Below are 6,000 nucleotides of genomic sequence, written 5' to 3' on the forward strand. Positions count from 1 at the left end.
AAGAGGATCTGAAATGTATTGCCATCCTTGCTTCTCTCATTTGTTATGATGACACTCTTTATGTCTGAGTTATGTACCCACAGGGAGCTTTTCTGGGTACAGAGGATAGAGGATTAACTTTCAAACCCAAGTCTTCCAGTCTTTTCCTTTCAAGGTCATATATGGCTGCATCATCTGACTCCAGATCCATGGCTCTTCCTCACTTCCAAACAATGTTGAATTTCAAACAAAATAAAACAAATGACCAAAAACCTTGGAGACCCAGACACATTTGGCACAAACAGGACTTGGTCCCTGATCTCTTGACTTCCAAGGGCAGCTAGAAAGCACCATAATACATAGAGTACTAGTACCGGAATCACAAAGATTCCTCTTCCTGATCTCAGACACAACTCTTGACTTCCAATACAGTATTCTTTACACTACAACAGTCTGGTTGACCTCCCTCCTATCCATCCCTACCCCTGGCTAAATTTAGAGAGAAATTATTTCTTCCCCAAATTTTCCTCCTATTTCTATAAACATCCCAAACTCTGATTGATATGCCAACTTGAGGGACACAGTGAGCTCTATGTTCCTCAGCTCAGTCAGGGTCCCTTCCCATCCCTACCTCCTCCTCACCTCAGCTGTGATTTCACATTATCAGAAGAGGAACTGAGTTCATTGGGAAGCTTAAGGAAGTCAGTCTTTTGGCTTTTGTTTTGCTTTGTTTTAGAGACTCAGTTGCCCTACCATGACCAGACTAGAGACGCGAAGGCCAGATCCCATTAATAACATATTCTATTTCAGACTTGGGCAAGTCAGACTTTTCTTGGGCATCCTGGTAGTACCCTGCCTCTCCATTCCCATCAAGGGTTTCCCATGTTAATTTTGAACTTAGGGAAGACTCCCATTGCAACTCAGAACTCCTCAAATTAAGTGGTTCGCTAGCCTCAGGCCCCAGGACTAGGGATTACAGATGGCCTCACCACACCAAGCCAATCTCGTTGCTTTATAATCTCAATGTAGAATTCCATCTTTACAAAGACTTCCCTGATTTCCATGAAGCACCTTTCCCCTCCAAGAAACCAATTCTCCTCAGTTTTGGAATTTTTGGAAATTCCTACCTGTACCCAGGAAAAGGGTATGTATGTGCCTTCTGCAAGGAGGAATTCATGATGAATAAACCCACTCCCTCATACCCCAAGAAAGTCTCCAAGATGTTAGGCTACAATCATAAGGAATGGTTTCGAATCCTAACTCAGACAGATATTTCACCTTAAGCGTTCTATAATATGGGGATAACAATACATAAACATCTGTCTCACCAGGCTGTTCTAAGGATAGTGATTTATAAACCTTAAAGTAACCAATAACTGTGAGTCATATTATCGCCTGCTTTCCTCAGATCAGAACAGGAGAAGCAGAAAGATGGAAACAGGCATCCTCCATTCCCACCAGAAGGTCAGTTCAGAAAGACTATTCCTTCAGGGCCTGAAGAAGAGGAGGAGGCTGCTGAGGAATGAAAAAGATATCCCCTCTACCTCCAAAGCCCCAGGATGGTGGGTGCAGGTAAAGCATAATGTAAGGGGGGGGGGGTGGAATGCAAAGTATTAAAGCAGGAATCAGAAGATTGGGATTGAAGTTCCGGACTCTGATCTATTGGCTGTGCAACCTTGAGAAAATCACTTTCTCCCCTCATACTAATTTCTCATTTTTGAAATGAGAAACTCGGACAATTAACTCTCATTCTCTCTCTCTCCAGCTCTGATATTCTGTGTTTTAAAGGCCCTCCCAACTCTGACAGTCTGTGTTCTAAGGGCCCTCCCAGCTCTGACATCCCGGCTTCTAAGGGCCTTCTCAGTTCTAACATTCTGGGTTCTAAGCCCCCCCCCCCAACTCTGAAACCCTTTGTTCTATGGACCCTCCCAACTGTAACATCCTGTGTTCCAAGGGCCCTCCCAGCTCTGACATTCTGTGTTCTAAGCCCATCCCAGTTCTGACATTCTGTGTTCTAAGGTCCCTCCCAGCTCTGACATCCTGGGTTCTAAGGGCCCTCTCAGTTCTAATTTTCTGCAGACCAAGATCCCAGAATCACAGATTTAGAGTTGGAGGAGCCTTTATTGGTAAACTTTCTCATTTTATCCACGGGGAAAGTAAGGCTCAGAGAGATGAAGTGCTTTGTCCAAGGCCACATGCTTCCCTTTCGGTTTTAATATTCTGTATTCTATGGCCCTTCCCCAGCTTCTTGTTCCAGATATGACTCAGGGAACTCCCTGAAAGAGACTCAGGGGATGGCAGGATTGGGGCCCAAACCCAGCTGCAGATTAAGCAAAGAATTTCCCCACTTTGAATGACAAACCAGAAGCTTTGATCTGTCAGGGGATCTCAAGTGTCAGTCAATCTACCAATTTATATCTATTAAATGAGATTCTGTTTCAAGCACTTGGTTAGGTACTGGGGAAACACATACCAAATGAGATAATCCCTGTCCTCAAGAACAAGTCTGCTCATAGAATATGCACCCCAGCTTCCTAAGCAGAGTGGTAAGTCACTCAGTGAGAGATCTCTGCCCCTGTCTCAGAGGAGAGAAATCATGGGACCTTAGAATACACCTTGGGGCAAAAACGGGGAGAGATAAAGAGAAAAACCTTAAAATGCTATGGAAGTAAGTTATTTTTGTGACCAAAGATTGAGAGAGAAAAGGAGACTGAGATGGAAGAGAGAGAGACCGAGCAGCAAGTCCAGATTGGGAAGAGAAAGATGAAAACAGAAAGTCCCGTTGGAGAAAAACCGTTAAAATGAGGTCGGAAAAAAGGCAGAGAAAAGATGAGAGAAAGAAGGGCTGAGTTGAGATGGGGGAGAGAGAGAGGAGGTGGAAGAGGGAGAGGCAGAGTTGAGATGGGGAGACAAAGAGACAGATTTGAGGTGAGAGACGTGAGAGGAGTGAGAAAGCAGGAAGAACAAGACAAGAGAAATCTCGCACCCAGGCGGTACTGCTGACACGGCCCCTTCAGCACCTCGGGTGCCACGGAAAGCGATCACACCTCTCTTGTAGCGAACACGCACACAGAAGTCAGACAGATTGGCTCCAGGCTGAGAGCTGCTAGCTGCTCCCAGACATTGTTTTCCTTTGCAAATCCTTCAAGGAAACCAAGAGCAACCTCATTCTGCCCTTACCCCAGAGGTCAGCCTCGGAAGGACCTAAGCAGCCCTCAGGTTGGACTATGCAGGGCGGAGGAGCCTAATTTCAGACGCTAGCTTAAATCTGTTTGACCTTGGTTAGGGAATAGTCTGCTCTGAAGAGAGGGAGTACCGCTTCCAATGAGGAAAGACCAGAAGCCCCTGCTAGGCAACACCACCACTGCCTTCCACCTGCTTTGCAGCTACAGGATTTCTATTCTGCTGGATTTCCAGTCAGGAAATGTGGGTTTGAATTCCTGTTCTGATACTTATCAGTGGGGCCATGGGCATATCATTTTCCCTCACCCAACCTCAGTTTCCTTCTTTCTAAGATGGGCATACATGCAACTACCTACCTTACAGATTCCTTGGGAGGGAAGCCTCAAGTAGCAAACCTTAAAGTGCAGAGAAGCAAGTTGTAATTCATTTGGCCGTCACCGGCCTGGTCTCAATGAGCAGAAATGACCTCCTCCTGAGCTAGGCAGTTTCGCAGCAACCCAGGCAGCTCCTTTCCCACCAATAGCCTCTGCCTCTGGTCTTCCTTCCCTTCCTCCCTCCCTCCCTTCCTCTTTTCACATCCCAGAGACAGCCAGAGGCTAGGCAGGGAAGCTGGAGAACACCTTGAAGAGCCGAAAGCTGATGCGATCAGCACAACAGCTGCCTTCTTTGGCCTCTCCCCCCACCCCCTGCCATCTGGCCCGGGGCAGTCACAGCCACTGTGAAATGCCAGGCCAGCCCAACGCAGGCCAGTCCCCGTACTGCCCCCACATGGCAAGAAACCACCAGAGTGCCTCCTCAGGTCCTGAATGTCAGCATAAGTAAACCAACCATTGCTTGGGAGGGCCTCAGGGCCAGGCTAGCCTGGGAATTCCCTCTGCCCCCCCCCCCCCCCCCCCAATCTTCCTTGGGCTATCGCCATTGACTGCAATCTCCAGTCACTAAGGGTGAGGATGACGGGGGCGGGGGGGGGGGGGGGGAGGAAGGCAGCTGAAGAGTTCCTGCTTTACTCTATCTACGGGCAAGGCGGCTGGTACAGAAGGCACCAGATCGTGCAACCCTGCAGACCCCCGCGCGCGCACACACGTAACACTGGTGGCCTTGATAGTTAGCTCTCGGCTTCCAACACTTCCCGGGTAGAAAGCCCTTAGGGACTGCAGACCCCTTAAGCTAGAAAGATCCTCGAAAATCATCCAATCCACATTCCCCTTCTACAAATGAGCAAACCGAGACCGGGGAACCCTTCCCCCGCTCCCCCCCCCCCCCCATCCCGGTTCCCTGGAGCCCTCAGCACTCAATCCCTGCTCGTCTAAGGGTGATGGGCAGAGTTGGGGTTGGGGAGCCTGACCAAGGGGACTGGGGGACCAGGGAATCCTCTCCCTCCCCACAAGCTGACAGGAAGCCGGCGCTAGCTCGGGAAGCGGCCCCACTCACTCGCGCGTCGGTGGCGGCGCCTTCAGCCGCGGGTCCCAGTCGGAGCGCAGCTCCTGGCTCTAACTGCCTTCGGCACGTCTCCAAGGTGCGCACCTCCCCGGGGGCGGGATCCTCCGCATCTTTGCGCCGCGGCTCCTCCGCGGGTCGGGACGTCCCCGCTCCGGCCGCCCCCAACCAGCCAGCCCCTCCCCTCGGCTCCCCTCTCCTCCCCTCCCAGCTCTGCCCGCTCCGAGCTCCTCCACGTGGCCGCGGGAAAGGAACACACCGTATCACCTGCCCGCAGCACCCTCCTCTCACCCACTAATCTGCGGCCAGCCAAAGACCCCCCTCGATTCGCAACACCCAATCCGCGGCCTGGAAGGAGACCGCCGCTAGTCACAGATGTGTCTTCTATTCTCTCCCCCCCCCCCCCCCCCCCCCCCCCGCCCCAGCTGTCCTCCTTAAAGGGGCCGGAGGTACTGTCTTCCTCTTACCTTGCCACACCGGTCCTCGCGAAGGAGGCTAAGCCAGCCTTGGGAAAGGGGGGTTGGACATACCGGACAAAGCCATTGGATTTGATGTTGGGAGACTTGGGTTCGAATCCTTTGCTATCTACATGACTCTGGACCAATCTGTTAATCTCTAGGTATCCTCTTCTGTAAGATAAGAGACAGGTTGGATGGGCTCTAAAATCCTACATTTCCTGGGAAGCGTGGGCCAGCGTTCTCATCTAGGGTCAAAGAGGCAGCTGATGCTGTGTTTCGGTAGAGTGATAGAACCTTCCCTCCACGACACCCCGCACCCACTACTACCTGGGTAGCTGGGCTGGGTGCCGGGTGGAGTAGGAACTCTGAGGGCTGCTCTCGCCCATCTTGGTTGACCAGATTAAGAACTATGTCTAGGATCTTGCAATCCAAGGTAGATAAAGGTTTCTAGAACCTCAGTTCTAAAAATTGGCCCTTGGTACCATGCCTTGTACCTATCAACTTAAATTGCCTGGTCAGACTCATCTCTGCAAGTCAATTCCTTGTTAGGAGTAAAGAATATTTTGAAATCCCTCTGGGTGAGAGAGCCGAAAAGATAGAGGCAGGATGTTCTCTAGGTTAAACAGAGCACAAGTACAACTAGTAGGAATACTGGATTTTGTGAACAAATAGTGACCCCGACCCACTGTTTGACTTTGGACAAATCACAATCCCCTCTCTGGACCTCAGTTTCCTATTCTGCAAAATGAGAAAAATGCAAATGCAAAAAAAAAAATCAAATACAAAAAAGATTTTTAAAAAGCTGATGTCTAGGCTGCTCCTAGCTCTGACATTCTTCTGCTTCTGCATTTCTGCTTTCCCCATCTTCTCTCCACCACTGACTCTCTATACCCCATCCACAGCCATCCAGTCTTTAAAACAAAACAAAACACAATGCAGGGAG

At 50.0% G+C, this 6,000-nt stretch overlaps 1 protein-coding gene across 2 annotated transcripts in view; it reads right to left on the reverse strand.

Moving 5' to 3' along the window:
* The window catches only part of SH2D5 (SH2 domain containing 5), a 27,356-nt gene extending 22,615 nt beyond the window's left edge, over window positions 1-4,741 (reverse strand). The window contains exon 1 of one of the 2 annotated variants that reach the window (XM_072609162.1): window positions 4,594-4,741. The gene's annotated coding sequence lies outside the window, so the exon portion shown is untranslated. Of the gene's footprint in view, window positions 1-3,518; window positions 3,839-4,593 lie in introns of those variants that run through there. The other variant, XM_072609163.1, reaches the window with a different exon arrangement.
* Window positions 4,742-6,000: the final 1,259 nt, after the last annotated feature.

Source organism: Notamacropus eugenii, chromosome 5, assembly GCF_028372415.1.
Source record: "Notamacropus eugenii isolate mMacEug1 chromosome 5, mMacEug1.pri_v2, whole genome shotgun sequence".
NCBI lineage: Eukaryota > Metazoa > Chordata > Mammalia > Diprotodontia > Macropodidae > Notamacropus > Notamacropus eugenii.